The sequence below is a fragment of the Hyla sarda genome, chromosome 5 (assembly GCF_029499605.1).
Source record: "Hyla sarda isolate aHylSar1 chromosome 5, aHylSar1.hap1, whole genome shotgun sequence".
Classification (NCBI taxonomy): Eukaryota; Metazoa; Chordata; class Amphibia; order Anura; family Hylidae; genus Hyla; species Hyla sarda.
Window position 1 is genome coordinate 208,860,050 of NC_079193.1, and position 26,225 is coordinate 208,886,274.

General features: G+C 42.5%; 1 protein-coding gene across 5 annotated transcripts in view; it reads left to right on the plus strand.

Moving 5' to 3' along the window:
* Positions 1 to 4,728: 4,728 nt before the first annotated feature.
* LOC130273744 (serpin B6-like) overlaps positions 4,729 to 26,225 on the plus strand; it is a 52,762-nt gene continuing 31,265 nt past the window's right edge. For 2 of the 5 annotated variants that reach the window (XM_056521023.1, XM_056521022.1), the window contains exon 1: positions 4,729 to 5,009. The gene's annotated coding sequence lies outside the window, so the exon portion shown is untranslated. Of the gene's footprint in view, positions 5,010 to 7,441; positions 7,495 to 22,317; positions 22,487 to 26,225 lie in introns of those variants that run through there. The other 3 variants (XM_056521018.1, XM_056521021.1, XM_056521019.1) reach the window with 3 other exon arrangements.

The window sequence follows — 26,225 nt, forward strand, 5'->3', positions numbered from 1 at the left end:
AACTGGTGGAATATCACAAGTATGTGTCTAAAACTATAACCAAAAACTTGAAAGTATACTTTGTTAACGCTCAAAGACAACCAAATTATTACTTTTTTTTTTAATAGGCTTTTTCTATACCTTAGGCAAGCACACATTCTTATTGTATTGTTTTCTTATTAAAAACATTGCGGTCTTTAATATACTGTTCCTTATTGAATAATAAAAATAAATTACAACAGTGCCTGCCTTCTGTGTTCTGGGTTAGTTTTCAACTGGTTTATATTCTGCAATGCAACATAGTTTAATAGTGAATCTATAGGTAAAAGAATACTACTGGCTAAACTAAAAATACACAGGATATAGACACTAGGGCTTACTATTGCAAACCTGACATGTTTTGTTGGGTTGTGCGCCAGATACTGTCGCATCGCGCCAGAAATTCTATCTGTGCCAGATTTTGCGCCAGAATTGAAAAAACTCCGAATAACTCTCCATTTTGCTAAGAAAACCTGAAAAGGGGGCGTGGTCTCCAAAAAGGGGCGTGTTCCCAACATTTTCACAAAAAAAACAACATATTTACTAAGGTTTCCACATAAAATGTGGTGGATTTGAGCTCAGAAAAACCCTACAGATCAGAGCATGTGTAAAAAAAGCAAAATGTAGGGAAAAGTGGAAAATGTAGGGAAACCTGTAGTTAATACCGTGAAAAATAAATTGTAGGGATTTAAAACCCACAAAGAAACCTACACTCCACTCTTAGTAAATAAGGGCCTAGTTCTGCAGTTAGGAGGGAGCAAATTGTGGCCTACCAAAAGTGCCCATACACCTTATTATAAAGTTAACCAAAACCGCAGTGGCTGGTAGGTTCACCAACTTTGGACTCTCCACTAACAGATGTTGTTGGGGAAAGAAGGATCGGACATGATAAATTTCAGCTCTGACCCTTTTGCGCTTGAAGCAATAAACTGGCACCAGACCTGTCTGGGCTGCAGATTACCCCTATCTATACACAACACATGAATGTTCATGTGTGCCAAGCATTAATGTGTATGGGGACGCTTGGAGACCAACCCTACAAATATACTTGACGAGAGTTCGCTGTATTGATTCAATACTAAGGATCACTGGCATCTAAAGTGTCCATTAACCCCTTAAGGACTCAGCGTTTTTCCGTTTTTGCATTTTCATTTTTTCCTCATCACCTTCTAAAAATCATAACGCTTTAAATTTTGCACCTAAAAATCCATATGATGGCTTATTGTTTGCGCCACCAATTCTACTTTGCAGTGACATTAGTAATTTTACCAAAAAATCCACGGCGAAACGGAAAAAAAAATCATTGTGCGACAAAATTCAAGAAAAAATTTCATTTTGTAACTTTTGGAGACTTCCGTTTCTACACAGTGCATTTTTCGGTAAAAATAACACCTTATCTTAATTCTGTAGGTCCATATGGTTAAAGGGGTTATCCAGGAAAAAACTTTTTTTTATATATATCAACTGGCTCCAGAGAGTTAAACAGATTTGTAAATTACTTCTATTAAAAAATCTTAATCCTTTCTGTACTTATGAGCTGCTGAAGTTAAGGTAGTTCTTTTCTGTCTAAGTGCTCTCTGATGACACCTGTCTCGGGAACCTCCCAGTTTAGAAGAGGTTTTCTATGGGAATTTGCTTCTAAACTGGGCGTTTCTCGAGACTCGTGTCATCAGAGATTACTTAGACAGAAAAGAACAAACTTAACTTCAGAAGCTCATAAGTACTGAAAGGAATAATATTTTTAAATAGAAGTAATTTACAAATCCGTTGAACTTTCTGGAGCCTGTTGATATATATAAAAAAGTTTTTTCCTGGAATACCCCTTTAAAACGATTCCCTATTTATATAGGATGGATATTGTCGTACTTCGGAAAAAAATCATAACTACATGTAGGAAAATTTACATGTTAAAAATTCTCATCTTCTATAACTATTTATTGTCATCCTATAACTTTTTTATTTTTCCGCGTACGGGCCATATGAGGACTCATTTTTTGCGCCGTGTTCTCAAGTTTTTATCGGTAAAATTTTTGTATTGATCAGACTTTTTGATCGCTTTTTATAAATTTTTTCATGATATAAAAAGTGACCAAAAATACACTATTTTGGACTTTGGAATTTTTTGGTACGCACGCCATTGACCGTGCAATTTAATTAACGATATATTTTTATAGTTCGGACATTTTGGCATGCGGCGATACCACATATGTTTATTTTTACACAGTTTTTTTTTATTGGAAAAGGGGGGTGATTCAAACTTTTAATAGGGAAGGGGTTAAATGACCTTTGTTAACTTTTTTTTCCACTTTTTTTTTTGCAGTGTTATAGCTCCCATAGTGACCTATAGCACTGCACACACTGGTCTCCTATGCTGATCCCTGCAAAGCCATAGCTTTGCAGGGATCAGTCAGATAGGGGCTCGATTGCTCAAGCCTGTAGCTCAGGCTTGGAGCAATCAATCCCCGATCGGACGCCGCGTAGAGAGGTAAGGAGACCTCCGCGATGTCCCGATCAGCCCGACTGAGCTGCCGGGAAAAGTTTACTTTTGTTTTCAACTTGTCAACTTTGATCGCCGCGTCTGAAGGGTTAACAGCACGTGGCAAAACGATCGGTGCTGCACGCTGTTAGCCCAGGGTCCCGGCTATCATTAGCAGCCAGGACCGACCCGATGTGATGCGGGGTCACGGAGTGACCCCGTTTTTCCCACCGGGATCGGGCTTAGGGCGTACAGGTACGCCCTAAGTACTTAAGAGGTTAAAGGAGAACTGCAGCGTATATTTTTTAAGTCCCCCTGTGCCCAGGCTGAAAAACAAACTATAACTCACCTTCCTACATTCTCCTGTTGCAAGAGATATCGGCGCCCCGTTCCTCCGATGCTGCTGGCTAGAAACGTCACAGTGTATAGCCGGCCGCAGCGATGTCCCACCTCGGCCGGTGATAGACTGAGCGCACTGTCATGTACAGAGCCCGGGACCTGCCTTCTCCCTGCTGTCCAGGCTCCTTACATGACAGTGTGCTCAGGCTATGACCGGCCCGAGGCAGGACATTGTTGCAGCTGTCGATATGCTGCCTGCACTGTCACGATTCAAGCCTAATAAGCCAGAAGCCAGCAGCACCAGAGGAACTGGTATCTCCGCAACAGAGGAAAGTAGGAAGGTGAGTTAAAGTTTGTTGTTTATGTTTTTGCATACCTGTACGCCCTGTGCCCGGTATATAATGCGGGGTCACGCCGTCATAGTGGGTCGGTACTGGTGGCAAATGAAATCTGGGACCCTGTGCTAATAGCATGTGGCACCGATCTTTGTGCCGCGCGCTATTAACCCTTTAGACGCAGCTTTCAAAGTTGATCGCCACGTCAAAAATGAAAGTGAAAGCTTCCCGGCGGCTCAGTCGGGTTGATCGGGACCATCGCGGTGAAATCGCGATGTCCCAATTGGCTAGAACGCGAGCGGAGGTCCCCTTACCTGTCTCTGTCGCGTACGATCGGTGATTGATTGCTCCAAGCATGAGATTCCAAAGTACAAAATAGCGTATTTTTGGTCACTCTTTATATCATGAAAAAATGAATAAAAAGGGATCAAAAAGTTCGATCAATACAAACATGATAACTTCAAATCACTGTGCAAAAAATGAGCCCCCATACCGGCCCATATGCGGAAAAATAAAAAAGTTATAGGGGTCAGAAGATGACAATTTTAAACGTATACATTTTTCTGCATATAGTTATGATTTTTTCAGAAGTACGACAAAATCAAACCTATATAAGTAGGGTATCATTTTAACCGTATGGACCTACAGAATAAAGATAAGATGTCATTTTTACCAAAAAATGTACTACGTAAAAACGGAAGCCCCCAAAAGTTACAAAATGGCGTTTTTTCTTAAATTTTGTTGCACAATAAAAAAAATTCCGTTTTGCCATGGATTTTTGGGTAAAATGACTAATGTCACTGCAAAGCAGATTGATGGCACACAAATAAGCCATAATATGGAATTTTAGGTGCAAAATTGAAAGTGTTATGATTTTTAGATGAGGAAAAAAATTAAAATGCAAAAACGGAAAAACCCTGCGTCCTTAAGTGGTTAAATATCATGTACATAGTGTAGACTAGTGTGCCTCCAGCTGTTGAAAAACTGCATCTCCCAGCAAGACTGGACAGCCAAAGACATGCTGGGAGCTGAAGGCACACTGGTTGGGTAACACTGGTGCAGACCAGTGCTCTACAAACTGCATCCCTCCAGATGTTGCAAAAACTACAACTCCCAGCAGTTGTTGGCCACAGTTTGAAGACCACTGATGTAGATATTACTGCGGCACAGGGTCCCTAAGAGTATGGCGACATGGGCCAGAAATGCTGCAGTAGAAAGCTCATTACATAACTGTGATATACTCCCATATTTCTACATTCCAGTACATGAGTCTCATGCACAGGCAGTTTTAGGCCATACAATCCTTTTTTCTACATATTTTCTATATAATACAGCTATGCCACATACAACACACACAGCAGTGGTAAAACCCTTGTTTGTTTTCTTGTAACAATACTAGTCCTAATTCACACACAACGGCTGCAGCAGGCTGACAAGATACTTCAACAATACTGCCTAGAGACAAGCACACCCATCTACAGCAGCCTCCCACACAGTCCACATGTCACATGACCCTCACGTCAGCACAGGTCCTGCAACTCACTGGTATACAGAAACCCCCATAAAAGAAAAAAAGAAAAGTTCCCACCGCTGCCCCACCCGCCAAACGCAGCCCCACCCGCCAAACGCAACTGTGCCATAATCCTCACTCATCACCACCCTAGTGACGTCACGTCTCCCTGGAGCCCATACACTGTAGCTTCTGGCGTATAGTATCGGCCCCGGGTGTGCACGTGACCTGCTGTCTCTTCACTACTAGACACCTCAGGCGCTGCACTCACTACTGCGCTGGACTGTACTGGAAGCAGTGTCACTCCCATCCGCTCCTATCGCTACCGCAGGTGAGTGTACACGGTATATATGAAAGTATTTATTACACACTACAGTGGATACTCTTTAGCTGTTCTATCATTAACTAGGTGCGTTATCCAGAAAACTTTTCACACACCTATTGTGTGTGTGTGTGTGTGTGTGTGTGTGTGTGTGTGTGTATATGTATGTATGTATGTGTATATATATATATATATATATATATATATATATATATTCGTTATGGCACACTGGTTGGGAAGCACTGATATAGGTGTGTGTGTGTGTGTCTGTCAGATAGATAGATAGAATATATATATATATCTATCTCTCCAGGACTCCCCTCAGCCTTCTATGACATGACAGCTGTTCGGAGGAGCTGTGGGAGTTGGGCTATGCTGTCATTTGCTATAATATGTCCACTTGTGAAGTGTAAGGTAAATTCAACATTGCAATATGAAAGGAGAACTCCAGAATAGGAAAATTATCGTCCATACTGCCGGCAGTAAAAAAAAATAAACAGGTACATACCTTCCTTCGCTCCCCCGGTGCCTCCAGTAACTGGTTCCGGCCTCCGCCGCGATCCTCTTCCTGGTTGCCCTTCGTCTGCGAGTCATACTGCACTCAGCCAATCACCGGCAGGCCGCCCCCTCCCATAGGTTTGCATTGAGGGGGCGGAGTGTGATGTCACACAGGGGCAGAGCCATGATGTCACAACGCTGATTCTAACGGGGTGCTGCGTGCAAGATCACAGGGGTCCCCAGTGGTGGGACCCCTGTGATCAGGGATCTTATCCCCTATCCTTTGGATAGGGGATAAGATGCCTTAGCGCCGGAGAACCCCTTTAACACCCCACAGGAGCTTGATAAATGTTCATTAAATGGGAAGTGAAAATGAAGAATTTTATTTTTTTTACACAATGCTGGGGTTACCCCAAATTTTTCATTTTCACATGTGGTAAAAGGAGAAAATGTCACCGTAAGTTTGTAAATACATTTCTTTGGAGCAAGGACATACCTCATATTGGGATGTAAACAGCTCTGCGGGTGCACACCTGGAGCGCAGTCAGGGGCCTTGACCATTAACATAGCTGCCTATGGAGCCAGAACAGCGGGACCCCCCCTCAAGGAGCGTTAAATGGGGTACACTAAGTTACTAAAGTGGGGTACAGTGGGACATAAAATAATAAAACAGGTTATGTTCCCAGAATGATGACCCAGAGCATAGCCAAAACTAAAAAATATTCCCACCCCAAACCCTATGCTCTGAGTCATCATTCTGGGAACATGATGTGTGTGGCCGTCCCTAACCTGTTGCCTCAAATGCGCACCCGCTCAGGTGGAGAGAGAGCGCTGCACATTTGAGGCGACATAAAAAAGTCCCCGATGATAGTGACTCAGTGACCCATGACCCATTTTTGGGAAAAATACCCCCAGAGGTCTTATCAGTTTTTTTTGTTAACCCCTTAAGGACTCAGCCCATTTTGGCCTTAAGGACTCAGACAATTTAATTTTTACGTTTTCATTTTTTCCTCCTCGCCTTCTAAAAATCATAACTCTTTTATATTTTCATCCACAGACTAGTATGAAGGCTTGTTTTTTGCGCGACCAGTTGTCCTTTGTAATGACATAAACCATTTTATCATAAAATGTATGGCGCAACCAAAAAACACTATTTTTGTGGGGAAATTAAAAAGAAAAACGCAATTTTGCTAATTTTGGAAGGTTTTGTTTTCACTCCGTACAATTTATGGTAAAAATGACGTGTGTTCTTTCTTCTGAGGGTCAATACGATTAAAATGATACCCATTATTACATTTCTATTATTGTTGTGCTTAAAAAAAATCACAAACTTTTTAACCAAATTGGTACGTTTATAATCCCTTTATTTTGATGACCTCTAACTTTTTTTTATTTTTCCGTATAAGCGGCGGTATGAGGGCTCATTTTTTGAGCCATGATCTGTACTTTTTTTGATACCACATTTGCATGTAAAAAACTTTTAATACATTTTTTATAATTTTTTTTTAATAAAATGTATTAAAGTAGCAATTTTGGATTTTTTGTTTTCGTTCACGCCGTTCACCGTACGGGATCATTAACATTTTATTTTAACCTCTTCAGGACACAGGGCGTATGGATACACCCTGCATTCCGAGTCCTTAAGGACCAAGGGCGTATCCATACGCCCGTGGGAAATCCGGTCCCCACTGCTAGCCGGTTGGGGACCGGAGCCGGATGCCTGGTGACCCGATCACCCGGAAAATAGGGCTGATCGGAGTTGTCAGCAACAGCCCCGATCAGCCTAAAGGATAGGAGTGAGGTCGCAAAGCTGCGATCTACTCCTATCCCCGTGCATTAGTCAGAACGGAGTTCTGACTAATGGCAGCGCAGGACAGGGGGTTCTGCCCGCCCCTGGATGTCAAGGGGCTCTGGGAAGAAGATGGAGGCCATACCTGCAGAAGAAGATTCCTGGGGGGCCTGGGGTCTTCGCTGGAGCCTGCTGGATCCTGATCAGGTAGGGAATCGACAGTGGGGGGGGGGGATTGAAAGTGAAAGTAAATCGATCTTTACTGTGGCAACCACTAGGGGGGCCAAACTGCAACTCCCAGCATGCCCAGACAGCCAAAGGCTATCTGTGGATGCTGGGAGTTGTAGTTTTGCAACATCTGGAGGGTCACAGTTTGGAGACCACTGTTACAGTGGTGCCCAAACAGTAGCCCTCCAGATGTTGCCAAACTACAACTCTCAGCATGCCTAGACTGCCCAGGCATGCTGGGAGTTGTAGTTCTGTAACATCTGTCCCTTCAGATTTAGCAATTTTCATGACATTTTTGAAAATTGCTGCTCTACTTTGAAGCCCTCTAATTTTTTCAAAAAGCAAAAATATGTTCATTTTATGCCAACATAAAGTGGACATATTGTGTTTGTGAAGAAAAATACAATTTATTTGGAATATCCATTTTCCTTACAATTAGAGAGCTTCAAAGTTAGAAAAATGCAAAATGTTAAAAATTTTCATGAAATTTTGGGATTTTTCACAAAAAAAGGATACAATTAACGCCGAAAATTTACCACCAAAATAAAGTAGAATATGTCACGAAAAAGCAATCTCAGAAACAGAATATTCGGTAAAAGCGTTTTCGCGTTATTAATTCGCAAAGTGACGGTGGTCATAATTGCAAAAAAGGGCTCAGTCCTTTTTATAGACAAATATGTCTATAAAATTAATTTTTTACGCTTTTTGGGGGTAAAATAGGAAAAAACGGACGTTTTACTTTTTTATTGGGGGAGGGGATTTTTCACTTTTTTTTTTTTACTTTTGCGTTTTTTTACATTTTTTTTTTTTTACACTTGAATAGTTCCCATAGGGGAATACCATGATTGCTAATACTGATCTGTTCTATGTATAGGACATAGAACAGATCAGTGTTATCGGCGATCTTCTGCTCTGGTCTGCTCGATCTCAGACCAGAGCAGGAGACGCCGGGAGCCGGAAGGAGGAAGGTGAGGGGACCTCCGTGCGGCGTTCTGAATGATCGGATCCCCGCAGCAGCGCTGCGGGCGATCCGATCATTCATTGAAATCGCGCACTGCCGCAGATGCCGGGATCTGTATTGATCCCGGCACCTGAGGGGTTAATGGCGGACGCCCGCAAGATCGCTGGCGTCGGCCATTGCCGGCGGGTCCCTGGCTGCGATCAGCAGCCGGGATCAGCCGTGCATGACACGGGCATCGCTCCGATGCCCGCGGTTATGCACAGGACGTAAATGTACGTCCTGGTGCGTTAAGTACCACCGCACCAGGACGTACATTTACGTCCTGTGTCCTTAAGGGGTTAAAGAGTTTTTTTTGGGCAATTAAGTGGTTTATGGAGTTAAAATTTGCAATATACTCTGGACTTGGTACATTGGGGTCAAATTGTGGAAAATTTAAATGAAAAGGGAAAATTTTGTACCGCATGTGATACTCTGAAGCAGTTTTTAATGCAGAGGCCCGGATGATCGGGGCAAGTGTCACATTGAGTGATGGTATCCTTCCGAATCCCCCTCTTGTTACACACTCTGTTTTTTTTTTTCTGGGATCGTCCCTTCTTTCCAGTGTGGGGGACCTCACCTGGAAAGTGTTGGCCTGGGACGATCCTGGCACCTATTACTTCAGTTCCTTGGGAAGTCCGGCCTGCTCTTTCCCGGTCAGCAAAGATCAGGACCTTTAGGACGTCTTCTTGGAACTGGAGGAATGTCCCTGTGTTGCCAGCGTACGGGGACAGTACAAAAGAGTTGTACATGGCAACCTGTACCTAGACCACAACTTTTTTGTACCATATCTTTGTTTTCCGCATGGCCATGTATGGCTTGAGGACTTGATCAGAAGGATCAACTCCCCCCATATACTGATTGTAGTCCAGAATATAATCGGGCTTGAGGACCGTTGTTGTGGTACCTCGCACAGGGACAGGTGAGCTGCCGTTACCATGAATAGTGGTCAGCATAAGGACATCCCTCTTATCCTTATACCCAGCAACTGGTTTTCATGGGTAAGGGCACGGGACACGGGTATGTGTGTGGTGGGGGGACGGGGAAGTGTAGTGTGTGTGCTTGGTGTAACTTTTATATGTAACGTTGTGGGATTATAACTTGCACACCGTTATATCGGGAAAAAAATGCTGTAGCCTGAACCCCTAATAGGGCCCGGGTCATGCTGAAAAATACGCGGCGGAACCTTGAGGACCTATTGGGGGGGGGTGTTTATTGTTGATGGGCACAGATCTTGGCAGAGGGCGCTATGTCCTTTAGGGGTTAAAGGGGTACTCCGGTGGAAAACATTTATTAATAAAAAAAAATATATTTATATTATAATTTAATTTTTTTTTTTTTTTTTTTTTTAATCAGCTGATTGCTGTATGCTGCAAGGGAAATTCTTCTCTTTTTGAATTTCTTTTTGTTTTGTCCACAGTGCTCTCTGCTGTCCATGCTCTGGACAGTTCCTGATACGGGCATCAGGTGTCAGCAAAGAGTACTGTAAACAAGAAAAAATAAATTCAAAAAGAAATGAATTACCTCTGTAGCATACAGCTGCTAAAAAGTACTGGAAGGGTGAAGATTTTTTAATAGAAGTCATTTAAATCTATTCAACTTTCTGGCACCAGTTGATTTAAAAAAAATAAATAAATAAAAAAAAAATACACACACATATATATATATATATATATATATATATATATATATATATATATGTTTTCCACCGGAGTACCCCTTTAACATGTCACACAATGTGCTCACATTTACATGATCGAATAGGGGAGTTTATTAACCCCTTAAGGACACAGCCCATTTTATTTTTGCATTTTAGTTTTTTCCTCCTCGCCTTCTAAAAATCATAACTTTTTTATTTATTTATTTTTATATTTTCATCCACAGACGATTATGAGGGTTTGTTTTTTGCACAACCAGTTGTCCTTTGTAATGACAGCACTCATTTTACCATAAAATGAATGGCGAAATAAAAAAAATACTATTTGTTGGGGAAACTGAAAAGAAAAACTGCAATTTTGCAAATTCTGGAAGGTTTTGTTTTCTTGCTGTACAACTTACAGTAAAAATGACATGTTTTCTTTATTCTGTTGGTCAATATAATTATATCCCTAGGGTATAGGTTTGATGACCTATAACTTTTCCACTTTTCCATATAAACAGCGGTGTGAGGGATAATTTTTTGATCTGTACTTTTTTTGATACTGCATTTGCATATATGAAACTCTTAATAATTATAAGTATTATTATTATTTTTGGGGGGAATATTATGTGATAAAAAAAAGCAGCAATTTTGGACTTTTTTTTTTAACGTGTATGCCGTTCACCATACGGAATCATTAACATTATATTTTGATAGTTTGGACATTTACGCACGTGGCGATACCAAATATGTCAATTTTTTTTTTTTTTTTTTTAACACTTTCTGGGGGTAAAATGGGGGGGAAAAGTGGCTATTTACATTTTTATTGGGGGAGGAGAAATTTTTTATTTATTTTTTTACTTTTAACTTTTCTTTACACTTTAATGGTCCCCATTGGGGACTGTTTATAGCAATCATTTGATTGCTATTACTGTTCAGTGCTATGCATAGGGCATAGCACTGATTAGTGTTATTGGCTATCTTCTGCTTGATCTCAGACCAGAGCAGAAGACCCCTGGAGATGGACGGAGGCAGGTGAGGGGACCTTCGTCCACCAATATGGATCATCCATTTTAGTGACCGCACTGCCGCAAATGCCGTGATCTGTATTGATTATGGCATCTGAGGGGTTAATGGTGGACAGCAGCGCGATCACTGATGTGCGCCATTACCGGCGGGTCCCTGGCTGCTTATAGCTCATGAAACGAGCACCACTCGCGGTCATGTACAGGATGTAAATGTACGTCCTGGTGTGTTAAGTACCAGGGCACAAGGACGTACATTTACGTCCTATGTCATAAAGGGGTTAATTAAGTTCATTGGAATGAACCCTGTGGGTGCTCATATGTTGTGTTTTTTTTTTTTTTTTATTATCCCTGGGCATTCCAAAGCCTATATTATTTATGAACCCACATAACAAATCACCTTATAACCCAGTGTTTCCCCACCAGTGCGCCTCCAGCTGTTGCAAAACTGCATCTCTCTCATGCTGGGAGTTTTAGTATTACAACAGTTGGATGCGCCCTGGTGGGGAAACACTGCTCTAACCACTACAGTAGTTTTTCTTCCTGTACAGTGGTCTGTCTCTCAGATTACAATGTTTTCAGCATACAATGGTCTTTTCTGGACCAGTGTAACTTGAAACCAGACTCAACATACAATGCCATGGACAGTCCAGATATGTGAAGCATGTCAATGACTGGAAGAACTGGTCAATTAGAATGGGCATTCACTGGTAAAACACCTGTATTCCTGAAGCGTATGCACTGATTGGCTGTCTAGGAGCCGTATAATACAGGTAGATAGTACTTGTTGTGTATTTACCTGTGCCAGGGTTAGCTGCTTCTTTGGACACCAGGTGAAGGCGGCTCCATTTTACTTTTTTGGGTCACTATGTGTACTGTACAGGACCCTGAAGAAGTTCATGTCCTCTATAGAGACAGTGATTTACAGCTCCCAGCAGATCTTTCTTTCTCTTATATCTAAGGACTTACTTTATCTGTATTAGTTATCTACTTATTTTTCCTTTTTAAGGGGTGCTCCGGTGGAAAGCAACTGGTGCCAGAAAGTTAAAGGGTAGCTCCCGCCATCACTTTTTTTTCTTTTTTCTGTCCCTGCCTATTACCCATCTATCCCTTACCCCCTCCCTTTCTTTAAAGGGTACCTCTCATCAAAAAAAACTTTTGATATATTTTAGATTAATGAATGTTAAATAACTTTCCAATAGCATGTTAATGAAAAATATGCTTCTTTCTATTGTATTTTTCCCGATCAGTCCTGTCAGGAAGCATTTCTGACTCATGCTGGAGTCCTAAACAATCAGAGCTGCCAGCCTGCTTTGTTCACAGCCAAACAGGCTGTGAACAAAGCAGGCTCGCAGCTCTGAGTGTTCTCCTTTGTGAACAAAGCAGACTGGCAGCTCGTAGTGTTTAGGACTCCAGCATGAGTCTGAAATGCTTGCTGCCAGGACTGGTAGGGAGACCCCTAGTGGTCATTTCTTCAAAGTGGAAAATTAAATAGTAAGAAGCATATTTTTTAATAACATGCAATTGTAAAGTTATTCTGCATACATTAATCTATAATATATCAAAAGTTTTTTTGATGAGAGGTACCCTTTAATTTTAATTTTTTTTTTACATATTAAAAATTCCTTTTTGTCTGCCTGATAGTGTGCTCACTACCAGGCAGACTTCCCCAGCAGGCACCACGTCACTGATGCCTGCTGGGGCCGACACTTCCGCCCGTAGTTCACCTATACAGGGCGCCTCCAGCTGTTTCCCCACTGCAACTCCCCAGCTTGCCCTGACATCTATTGGCTGCCAGGGCATGCTGGGAGTTGTAGTGGGGAAACATCTGGAGGCATACTGTATAGGTGAACACCGTGATGGCCGCACATCCCGCTCCCCGCCGTGCAGCCCGCAAACCCCCGGCCCCGTCGCGCCGCTCAACTCACTCCCCCTCCCCCTTAGTTCACCTATTCAGTTTCCCTCCAGCTGTTTCCCCACTACAACTCCCAGCTTGCCCTGACATCTATTGGCTGTCAGGGCATGCTGGGAGCTGTAGTGGGGAAACAACTGGAGGCATACTGTATAGGTGAACACCGTGATGGCCGCACATCCCTCTCCCGCTGCGCAGCCTGCAACCCCGCCCTGCTGCACCGCTAAACCCACTACCCCCCCCCTCCCCCCGCAAAAGTATAAGCATTGAGAACAGTAATTTTACCGGGGCCGGCGTGCGAGGCCAGGGAGCCTGCGCGCGTCCTCTTCCTTCAAAGCGCTCGCTCCCGCCTGTCTGACAGGTGGGAGCGAGCACCGCAGTGAATGAATTCCGACTCGTTGCCAGGCTTCAACGAGTCGAAATTCATTAGTGACGTCACTGCCGAATGCATTCGGCCACTAGGAGGGCTACCCCTAGTGGCCGAATTTAAAAGGGATTTTAAACGGTTTTAAAATCCCTTTTTTTTAACTAAAGTATATTAGAGATGTGTTGTAGTACTTAAGTACTACAACATATAAATTTTTTGATTTCATGACAGTGCCCATTTAAACATAGCGTGAGCAAATTCCCATAGCAAACCTACCTGCTCTGGGCAGTTCCTGACATGGACAGAGGTGTCAGCAGAGAACACTGGTCAGACAGAAAAGAAATTCCTCTGGAGCATACAGTAGCTGATAAGTATTAGAAGGATTACAGTTTTTAAATAGAAGTATCTGTTGAACTTTCTGGCACCAGTTGATGCCAAAATGTTTTCTACCGGAGAACCCCTTTAATCTTCACTTTTTCCTATTTTCGATGACATTTTGGGGGCTTCAAAACCAGTTACCAGGTTAACATAGTTATGGTCCCAACAAACACTGGTTTCCACACACAAGGACCACTATGTTTGTGATCCAGTGTTGCTGGCTTTCCTATCTCCAACACGGAGTGACAGCGGGAGATGCAACCAGCAGATCTGGTGGTACTGTTAGGCTAGGTTCACACTACAGAAATTCTGATTTAGAAATTTCAGTTGAAAATTCCGGTGCAGCAGAATCCTATTACTGGCAATGGGATTCCACTGCACAGTGCACACCGCTGAAATTCTGCGGCCTAAAGAATTAACTCTAATTCTTCATGCGGAATCTGCTCCGCAGACATTGCCGTCTATGGGGACAGCAATGTCTGTGCCATCCTAGCGCTTACTGGCCTCACTCTGAAGCGCCGAATGAACTTCGTAAGTGTGAACTAGGGCTGCACGATGTTGGGAAAATGTGCAATTATGGAGGTGAATATGGCGATTTCTATATGAGAAATAATAAACAAATGGTTAAATCCCCCATATCACTTCCCTCCCCCATTTCACATTTTCTCATGTCACATCCCCACCTTGTCACATGCCCCACCCGATGTCGCATCTCTCTAGATGGGGTATATTGCAGTTCGCATTGATTGGTGTGTTCTCAAGAGCCCCTTCCTGTGCATGCTGATGTCACCACTGCTTTGACTGCTTTGTCCTGTGTCTGCTTGGCTCATTTTATATTCATAAAACTCTATGGTTGCTTGCTCCTATCCTATCAGACTGTGGAAGCGGCACATGTGCAGTAGCCACAAGGCGGAACTAGAGGCAGACCAAGCTTTTTGAATATACATTAGGTGGGCATACAGAGGATGAAGCTGTGGTGAGATCAGTGTAAGTGCAAGTCTGGTTATTTGCATATACTGAAAAAGAAGCATAACGGACGAAGCGGGCCACGGATCGCATGGTCAGTATAATTTTTATCAGTGTCACCCACACTACAAGCCTTTACCAACAGGTAAGTGCAGGTGATACTGATAAGTCCCTTTTAAGAATCCCTTCCCTTAGACTTTTGTTTTCAATGAGGCCCTTAAGGCCTCATTTACGTGATGTAATTTTTTTAGCGGAATCCAGCAGAGTCACATTGTTTTCAATAGAATTCTGCTGCACCATGCAAACAGCGGAATCTCCGAGACGATAACATCTGCCGTGGAAATTCTTTCTGCAGAATCTGCTCGGAAGATCTATGAAGATGGCACATTTCCAAGCAGTCCTAGCGTCTGCATGTTCTGCCGGTGCCTGCTGTCTGCAGAATGCTGTCTGGTAATTTTCCCGGGCAGACATTCTGCGGCGTGAAGTTTGCCTAAAAGTTTAAAACTACAAGGATTGTGAGGTTGTATTAAGTTGCTGTTGTATTGACAGCAACTCTTTCCCTAAGATTTTCAGACAGCATCTGCCAGAATCCCCCTCCTCACCTCATCTTATATCCCCGATTTCTCAGGTGTTCCGAGGTGTCCTCTCCCTGGCACCAGCACTGTCCAGTCTCTATCCAAGCATCAGGTAGTCCACAGGAATAGTTTATTTTCCTTTTGTCAGACCCCCCCTCCCCGCCATCTTCCTGTGTCAATCTCATTTACAGATCTGCTAGGGGTGATCTATCAACAACTTTGTAGAGGAAGACTAATGCGGTTGCATAGCAACCAATAAGATTGATCCTTTTATTTCCTAAAAAGGCCTTTAAAAATTGGGTAAGAAAAACCCTCAATCTGGTTGCTATGGCCAACTGCACTGCTCTTGCTTTACACAGGTTTTGATACTCCCTCGCCCCTTCTCCTGTGGTTGAATTGTGGCTTTTCACAGAATATTTGCAGTAAAACAAAGATTCAACTCCAGTGCATGTCTACACCCTTATTGTAGTACAGAAAAAAGTTACCCAACATATGCAGGAATAGCTACAATATAATCTAATTCGGGATCAGACCTCATGCGCTTGGGCAGATTAAAGGAGGTATCCAGTTTCTTAACAGTACTCAATCAGTCAACATATACCTACTGCAGCAAATGAGTGTCCCGAATGGTCATGTGCCATCCTACTGACAGCACCACTCAGGCATGATGGCATGTGACAAAAACCCAGGGGAGCTGGGTGGGGAAGGGGTCTGTGCTGGATAGTTGGCGAATTGAAGAGATTAGTTCTGATTGTTTTGTGTTTTTTATTTTTTTTATTTTATTTTTTTTTAATCTGGATCAATGTTTAGGCAATGTTTACACAATTAAATTCCTGTGCGAAATTCTCCAGAAGAACTCCGCACAGACATTCCGCTGCAGGAGAGTCCCATTGAAAGTCCCTATTGCAGTGTTATCTCAATCAATGTATCTCCAACTGTTCCAACACTACAACTCTCAGCATGCATGGACAACCTTCGGCTGTCAGGGCATGCTTAGAATTGTAGCTTTGCAGCAGCTGGAGTCACATTGGTTGGGGAGCACTGATCTATAAAAGGAGAAATCCAGTGCTGAAAAACGTATCCCCTATCTTAAGGATAGGGGATACGTTACAGATTGCGGCGAGTCCGACTGCTGGTAATATGTGAATACATTTTTCACTAGAACTTATGTTTGACCTGTGGGACACAATTCTAGGAAGCCTTTTTTTTTTTTTTTTTTTTTTTTTTCAGGCATTGAACTTTATAGATGAGTAATATCAGTCTTATCACTGTACTGTGACTGTTCCTCTGGGTGTGGTTGTACTGACCTTTATCCTGAATGAGTATTTGACTAATTTATATAGACCGCATGGATCTTTATTAGTTGCTTCTTAGCTTTTTACCAATAAGTCCCATAGTGAACTAAGTCCCATAGTGATTTTAAGAAAAATCTTAAAGTAGCATTCTTGGATTATTATTATTTATTTATTTTTGCTTTATATAGTGCAGCATAGGCTATTATTAGAGAATAATTATACACAAGAGTCCCACAATACAGTGGGGATCAAAAGTTTGGGCACCCCAGGTAAAAAATTTTATTAATGTGCATAAAGAAGCCAAGGAAAGATGGAAGAAATCTCCAAAAGGCATCAAATTACAGATTAGACATTGTTATATGTCAACAAAAGTTAATTTTATTTCCATCATTTACACTTTCAAAATAACAGAAAACAAAAAAATGGCGTCTGCAAAAGTTTGGGCACCCTGCAGAGTTATCTTGTACTGCCCCCTTTGGCAAGTATCACAGCTTATAAATGCTTTTTGTAGCCAGCCAAGAGTCTTAAAATTCTTGTTTTGAGGCATCTTTGCCCATTCTTCCTTACAAAAGTCTTCCAGTTGTTTGAGATCTCTGTCTGTCACGCACTGCTCTTTTAAGGTCTATCCATAGATTTTCAATTATGTTGAGGTCAGGAGATTGTGAAGGCCATGGCAAAACCTTCAGTTTACACCTCTTGATGAAATCCCCTGTGGATTTCGAGGTGTATTTAGGATCATTATCCATTTGTAGAAGCCATCCTCTCTTTAAAGGGTCATGCCCCCTCCCATAGGCTTGCATTGAGGGGGCGGAGCCTGATGTCACACGGGGCGAAGCCTTGACATCACAACGCTCCGGCCCCGTGATCGACAGTAATCAGACCCGGAGCGAACGCGCTCCGGGGACTGATTTTACACTGGGTGCGGCGTGCAAAATCACGGGGGTCCCCAGCGGTAGGACCCCCATGATCAGACATCTTATCCCCTATCCTTTGGATAGGGGATAAGATGTCTAAGCGCCGGAGTACCCCTTTTGCTTCAGCTTTTTCACAAATGGCATCAAGTTAGTATCCAAAATTTGCTGAAATTTTATTGAATCCATTTTTCCTTCTACTCGTGAGATGTTCCCTGTGCCACTGGCTGCAATACAACCCCAAAGCATGATTGATCTACCCCCATGCTTAACAATTAGACAGAGGTTCTTTTCATTAAATTCTGTTACCCTTCTTCTCCAAACGTACCTTTGCTCATTCTGGCCAAAAAGTTCAATTTTAACCTCATCGGTCCACAGAACTTGTTTCCAAAATGCATCAGGCTTCTCTATATGTTCATTTGCAAAGTTCAAACGCTGATTTTTGTGGTGAGGACTTAGAAGAGGTTTTCTTCTGATGACTCTTCCATGAAGACCATGTTTGTACAAGTATCTCTTTATAGTGGAATAGTGGACCACAACTCCAGTGTCTGCCAGATCTTTATGGAGGGATTGTGCAGTCAAACGTGGGTTTTGAATAGTTTTTCTCACAATCCTGCGAGCTGTTCTGTCTGATATTTTTCTTGGTCTGCCAGATCTTGCTTTAACTTCCACTGTTCCTGATGACTGCCATTTCTTAATTACATTCCGAACAGAGGATATTGACATCTGAAAATGTTTTGCTATCTTCTTATAGCCTTCTCCAGCTTTGTGAGCGTCAACTATTTTCAGTTTCAGATTGTTAGACAACTGCTTAGGCTTCTTTCACACTACAAAAACGGCAGTAACAAAATCCTATACGTCGGTTAGAAAATTCCAGTAACAAAATCCTATACGTCCGTTAGAAAATCCCAGTTCATGAACTATTTTCTTCCGAACTATCTTCTGTCACAAAATAACGTCCGTTATCAATAACTGACTATAACGGATTCAAACGGCTATTAGAAAATCCCATAGACTATAATGGGATTTTCTAACAGACGTATAGGATTTTGTTAATGCCGTTTCCAGCTGGTTTTCAGATGGAACTTCATACGGATGTTTAAAAACTGAGAATTTTGTAGTGTGAAAGAAGCCTTATAAGAACCCATGGTGCTGTTTGTTGGGGGAAGGGTCAGATGAGTCTTGGCATTAAAAACCTTTGAGATTGATATCACCTGGTCTTCCTAGATGTTGATTGAGAACAATCCATGACACTGGCAGGTCTCAGCTTTGCAAAGGGGGCAGTGCATGCTAAAAATTCTGCAGGGTGCCCAAACTTTTGCAGGTGCCATTTCTTTGTTTTCTGTTATTTTGAAAGTGTAAATGATGAAAATAAAATATAACTTTTGTTGACATATATTATAAGAATGTCTTTTGATCCCCACTGTGTATTGACAAGTAAACCTTCGTATTAATGTCACAGTGAGATAATGGGCAGGGGGGCCCTGGGCACTGAGGGCGGGCAGGGGGGCCCTGGGCACTGAGGGCGGGCAGGGGGGCCCTGGGCACTGAGGGCGGGCAGGGGGGCCCTGGGCACTGAGGGCGGGCAGGGGGGCCCTGGGCACTGAGGGCGGGCAGGGGGGCCCTGGGCACTGAGGGCGGGCAGGGGGGCCCTGGGCACTGAGGGCGGGCAGGGGGGCCCTGGGCACTGAGGGCGGGCAGGGGGGCCCTGGGCACTGAGGGCAGGCAGGGGGGCCCTGGGCCCTGAGGGCGGGCAGGGGGGCCCTGAGGGCGGGCAGGGGGGCCCTGGGCACTGAGGGCGGGCAGGGGGGCCCTGGGCACTGAGGGCGGGCAGGGGGGCCCTGGGCACTGAGGGCGGGCAGGGGGGCCCTGGGCACTGAGGTTCTGTGACATGTTCCCGGCTAACAAAGCAGGCTTTTTTGACAAGCTAGGAGCCTGCACAGAGCCCTGCTTGTCCTACCCTCACTTCCGTTTTTTTGTCTCCATACAGAGACACCCAGGCAATGCCTGCAGGAACAGTAATTTTTTTACCCAAAAATATACATTTATTTTATATATATATATATATATATATATATATATATATATATATATATATAATTATATTTTTTTTTTTTTAGCCAATGTACAGTCATGGCCGTAAATGTTGGCACCCCTGAAATTTTTCCAAAAAATGAAGTATTTCTCACAGAAAAGGATTGCAGTAACTATAGATGAGTGAATTTAGTGATTCGATTCGTCACTAACTTCTCAGCTCGGCAGTTGATGGCTTTAGCCTGCATAAATTAGTTCATCTTTCAGGTGCTCCGGTGGGCTGAAAAAGGTGGATACAGTCCAGGGAGAGTCTCCTAGGACTGTATCCACCTTTTCCAGCCCACCGGAGCACCTGAAATTTATGCAGGCTAAAATCATCAATTTCCGAGCCGCGAAGTTCGTGACGAATGGAATCGCTGTAAATTTGCTCATCTCTAGCAGTAACACATGTTTTGCTATACAAATGTTTATTCCTTTTGTGCGTATTAGAACTAAACCAAAAAAGGGAGGGGGAAAAAGCAAATTGGACATAATGTCACACCAAACTCCAAAAATGTTCTGGACAAAATTAGTGTTTCAAGCATATGATGCTCCTTTAAACTCACCTGGGGCAAATAACAGGTGTGGGCAATATAAAAATCACACCTGAAAGCAGATAAAAAGGAGAGAAGTTCACTTAGTATTTGCATTGTGTGTCACTAAGCATGGACAACAGAAAGAGGAGAAGAGAACTGTCTGAGGACTTAAGAACCAAAATTGTGAAAACATATCAACAGTCTCAAGGTTACACGTCCATCTCCAGAGATCTAGATTTGCCTTTGTCTACAGTGCGCAACGTTATCAAGAAGTTTGCCAAACATAGCACTGTAGCTAATCTCCCTGGGTGTGGACGGAAGAGAAAAATTGACGAAAGGTGTCAACGCAGGATAGTCCGGATTGTGTATAAGCAGCCCCAAACAAGTTCCAAAGATATATAAGCTGTCCTGCAGGCTCAGGGAGCATCAGTGTCAGCGCGAACTATCCGTTAACACTATGACAGGAGGACCCCACAGAGACCTAAAAAGCAAGACTACATTTTGCCAAAATCCTTCTGGGAAAACGTCTTGTGGACAGATGAGACCAAAATAGAGCTTTTTAGTAAAGCACATCATTCTACTGTTTACCGAAAATGGAATGAGGCCTACAAAGAAAAGAACACAGTACCTACAGTGAAATATGGTGGAGGTTCAATGATGTTTTGGGGTTGTGTTGCTGCCTCTGGCACTGGGTACCTTGAATGTGTACAAGGCATCATGAAATCTGAGAATTACTAATGGATTTTGGGTTGCACTCTACAGTCCAGTGTCAGAAAGCTGGGTTTGCGTCTGAGATCTTGGGTCTTCCAGCAGGACAAACCATTACATCTGCAACTCAATGCCATCCAAGAGCATACCAACAATCATTCCTCTATGTAATAAAGTTTATCAACAGCGATATAAGCTACGGGACTGAGAAAAAGAGGGTGAAACTGATGAAGGAGACTGTGTTAGAAACCTGACAATGCCGTTACATCACACTGCCACTCAGTCTAAGTGTAGTTATGTTGAACTCTTCCTTACACCCCCACCCTCACCAGTAATGCTCTTTTTTTTATTTATTTTTTCTCAGTTGTTAGACTGAGTGGCAGTGTGATGTAATAGTTGAAAGGCAAAACTGAGGGACAGAAGAAAACCCCAGATTTCTGCAGAATTAAATGCAGGTGGTTTAAAAGCACCAGTATCCATTAAAGGGCACCAGTATCATTGTGCTTTTGGCTACAATTATATATAAGCTACGTGACTGAGAAAAAGGGGACTGTATGTCAGGAAGAGTTCAACTCAACTATGTAAAAGTATGGGTGTTCTTGTTTCTAGTTTTTATGTCCTCCCCTGTGTATGGTACATGAAACAGTGTAAGTTAAAAAAAAAAAAAAAAAAAAAAAAGGGGGTGCTGCAGCCATTGTTGGGGTAGGCAAGTCTCATTGAGTAAATTGATACAATTATGAGTGTATTAACCCTAATATATTCCACCTGACCAACAGGAGACCTTCACAGAAAACACTGTTTAGTTTGTGTCCCCAGAAAAGACAAATTTGTGAACCCTCAAGGAAGTTTAACCTACAAATCACACAGAATATATTGGCCCAGGGAGGACAATATATATCTGTCAGTTCTTTTGTTCACCTGCAAATGGTTTGCACTGGCACAAATTGTGTATATTTCTATACCTGATGGCAGTAACAATAAACCTAGATTCTTGTTTTACTCAAAAAAATCTGTTGCAATAATATTCAATTGGTACAAAATATATCTTTAGCAATATTGTTATACACATGGCCTCTCCAATAGTAGAGGAATGTATTTATAATCCAGCCAGAAAGCAAAGACATCAAGTTTACCTGTGCAGCTTTTATACATAAAAAAGCAAATATTACCTTGGACTATAGGGATTATAGTTGTTTACTGTATTGAAAAAACTTCTTAACCCCTTAGTGACTGCCTCACGTCTTTAAATGGCAGTCACTAATAGTCTTTAGGCACTGCTGCCTTTAAACAGTGGTAGCGTGATTGCTTTTTACAGGCCCCCTGTACTGGGATCCTTGGAGCTCAGCTGTCATTCTGGCCCTGCACCGACTGCCAGTAGTGGAGAAACCTTCATTCCTGGCAGTTAACCAGTTGCATGCTGTGGTCAAAACATGATGTAACGGAGCTGAAGGGGCCTCCTTCCTCTTAAAGTGGTCTCTTACAAAATTGCTGGCTGTATGCCTGAATACAGTTGTGCCAGAGGCATGGCTGTATAGATTGCCTGTCAGCATATGTAAAAGGACCAGTGATCAGCCGACAGATGAGTAAACGTTAGTCGTTTTGACCTGTTAGGAAATCGATGTCTGTTGGTCACCCCCTCTCTGCATGTAGTAAAGGATACACAGCCTTTAAGTCCAGTGCTGGTACTCCGATCCACCATGGTACCTCTGTTTACTCTTTTTGACTCTGCCATCTCTAAGATCTACTAAAGACATTCTAAACACACTGCTGCCTATATATTCAGCGCTATGACTGTGCGGACCTGCACTGTCCACATTGACGGCAATGCAGTCTACGCAGAATTCTACCAAAAGAGTAATTATTTAAATTATTTAGTAAAGAAATTGAGGCTCAGGGTCTAGAATAAATGGTAAGTAAATGTATTTATATTGATATATGAATTTACACAATGTTAAAATTGTATGTGTACCGTGACTCACAGTGCCCTTGTGGGTCAGTAGAAACACAGATGGAGGCAATATTCAATCAAAAATGGCAAAAATACATTAAAAATAAATCTAAAATATGACAATACTTAAAATAGAATTAATAATAGGCCACACGTGTGTAGTTATCCAGTTTGTAAAAGATGTCAGTATCACACGTTTAAAAAATAATCCCAATTTGTAATTAATGAAATCTGTTGCTATTGGCAACGGTAATGTCCACAGAAATGATACAGTACAGGTTTTTATTATTATTATTTTTTTTAATCAAAGCTCACTAATAGAGACTCGGCCGTCTCAATAGATATAGTGATGCTTTGAAGTGGATACAATGTTAGTGGTGGATACAATGTTAATAAGTAACAGATGGACTGGAATTGCTACAATGTAGCCCCGCTCTCAGAGCAGAGGGCTCGCTATTAGAGGCTCCGCAGTCTCACACGTATACAGCGACGTGTGTGGGCTTTAGACAAGGGGACTGCAGCGCCTCAGAATGCAATCACTTACATGGTACCTTATTAGAATGATAGTCCCAGGTCATATGAAGAATGTGATGGCTGTTAGAGACTCGGCCGTCTCAAAATATACAGCGGTAAGTCCGGTCTTTTAGGAGCGCGGTGGTGGTTTCATTCATTGATTCAGCTCGAGGGCTTGCAATCTCCTCGTGGCTGTGGCGATGTGCACAGAATTTCTGTGTCTGAAGGATGCCGCAATGGGAACAGATAGTTGAATGCTGGATATGGTTGGATAAAATGGAGATAATAGATTAAAGCTGGACGCGTTTCAAGTCCTCCATAGGACTTTTCCTCAGCAGCTTGGAACGCGTCCAGCTTTAATCTGTTATCGCCACTTTATCCAACCATATCCAGCATTCAACCATCTGTTCCCATTGCGGCATCCTTCAGACACAGATAAATTCTGTGCACATCGCCACAGCCACGGGGAGATTGCCAGCCCTCGGGCTGAATGAATGAAACCACCACCGCGCTCCTAAAAGACCTATATATCTATTGAGACGGCCGAGCCTCTATTAGTGAGCTTTGATTTAAAAAAAAAACAAAAAAAAAAACTGAACTGTATCATTTCTGTGGACATTACCATTGCCAATAGCAACAGATTTCATTCATTACAATTTTTTTGTTGCTATATTTATTGGGGTTATTTTTTAAACGTGTGATACTGACATCTTTTGCAAACTGGATGATAACAGACGTGTGGCCTATTATTAATTTTATTCTATTTTAAGTATTGACATATTTTAGATGTTTTATTTTTAATGTATTTTTGCCATTTTTGATTGAATATTGCCTCTATTTGTGTTTCCACTGACCCACAAGGGCCCTGTGAGTCACAGTACACATATTACATTTTAACATTGTGTAAATTCATATATAAATAAATGTATTTACCATTTGTTCTAGACCCTGACCCTCAATTTCTTTACTATTTATTTGCCATTTTCGACAACATGGGTATAGGTGCCATTTGAGTTGCTCGGGTCGCAGGCCACTAGTCTGATAAGAGCCTCTCCCAAAATGTTCTCTATTTAAAGGGGTACTCCGGTGCTTACACATCTTATCCCCTATCCAAAGGATAGGGGATAAGATGCCTGATCGGGAGGACGCCCAGTATCATGCACGCTGCACCCCGTTTGTAATCAGTCCCCGGAGCGTGTTGGCTCCGGGTCTGATTACGGTCGACCGCAGGGCCGGCAGCGTGTGACGCCGCGCCCCTGCCCCCGTGTGACGTCACGCTCCGCCCCTCAATGCAAGCCTACGGGAGGGGGCATGATGGCTATCACGCCCCCTCCCGTAGGCTTGCATTGAGAGGCGGAGCGTGACGTCACACGGGGGCATGACGTCACACGCCATAATCAGACCTGGAGCGAACACACTCCGGGGACTGATTACAAACGGGGTGCCGCGTGCATGATCCTGGGTGTCCCCAGCTGCGGGACTCCCGCGATCAGGCATCTTATCCCCTATCCTTTGGATAGGGGATAAGATGTGTAGGCACCGGAGTACCCCTTTAAATTATTTGTCTGCTCCGGATTTTCCACAGCAGAGTTTTGGACCACTTACAGATCTGTCATTAGAAAAACCCATTCTTCTTCCAACCTGCAGGGACCTTTTTATATTGTGGATCTATACTTCGGCAACCTTAGTGCTTGGTCTCTGAAATGCAAAAAGTAAATTACATTCGCTGCACTTCCGCAGTTATATGCAGTGATATATAGTGGGGATTCTGTGTTAATCACATGGCCGACTTTTTTTTATTTATTTTTTTATATGCTGTGCCTGTGGCAGACCGTTCCTCCTCACAGTAATAGATGTAAGCACATTGTATGGGTCTGGTCCCCATAATGTAGATTCCTGTGTAGACATCTCTCAAATCTGCAAATTGGATAAATATTTTAACCCCTTAAGGACCCAGCCAATTTTCACTGTAGGACCCGGCCATTTTTTGCACATCTGACCATTGTCACTTTAACCCCTTAAGGACGCGGGGGTTTTCCGTTTTTTCATTTTAATTTTTTCCTCATCACCTTCTAAAAATCATAACGCTTTCAATTTTGCACAAAAAATTCCATTTGATGGCTTATTTTTTGCGCCACCAATTCTAAACCACCAAGTCTAAAAATGACACCTTATCTTTATTCTGTAGGTCCATATGGTTAAAATGATACCCTATTTATATAGGTTGAATATTGTCGTACTTCGGAAAAAAATCATAACTAACATGCAGGAAAATTTATACGTTAAATATTCTCATCTTCTAACCCCTATAACCTTTTTATTTTTCCACGTATGGGCCGGTATGAGGACAAATTTTTTGCGCCATGTTCTGAAGTTTTTATCGGTACCATGTTTGTATTGATCGGACTTTTCGATCGCTTTTTATTCATTTTTTTCATGATATAAAAAGTGACCAAAAATACGCTATTTTGGACTTTGGATTTTTTTTGCGTGTACGCCATGGACCGTGCGGTTTAATGAATGATATATTTTTATAGTTCGGACATTTCCGCACCCGGTGATACCACATATGTTTATTTTTATTGACAGTTTTTTTTTTTTATGGGAAAAGGGGGGTAATTCAAACTTTTATTAGGGAAGGGGTTAAATGACCTTTTTATAATCATTTTTTTTTTCACTTTTTTTTTATTTATTTATTATTTTTTTTTTGCAGTGCTATAGCTCCCATAGGTATAGCTATGGCACTGCACACACTGATCTGTTACTCTGATACCTGCAAAGCCGTAGCTTGGCATGGATCAGCGAGATAGGGGCTCGATTGCTCAAGCCTGTAGCTCAGGCTTGGAGCAATCAAACGCTGATCGGAC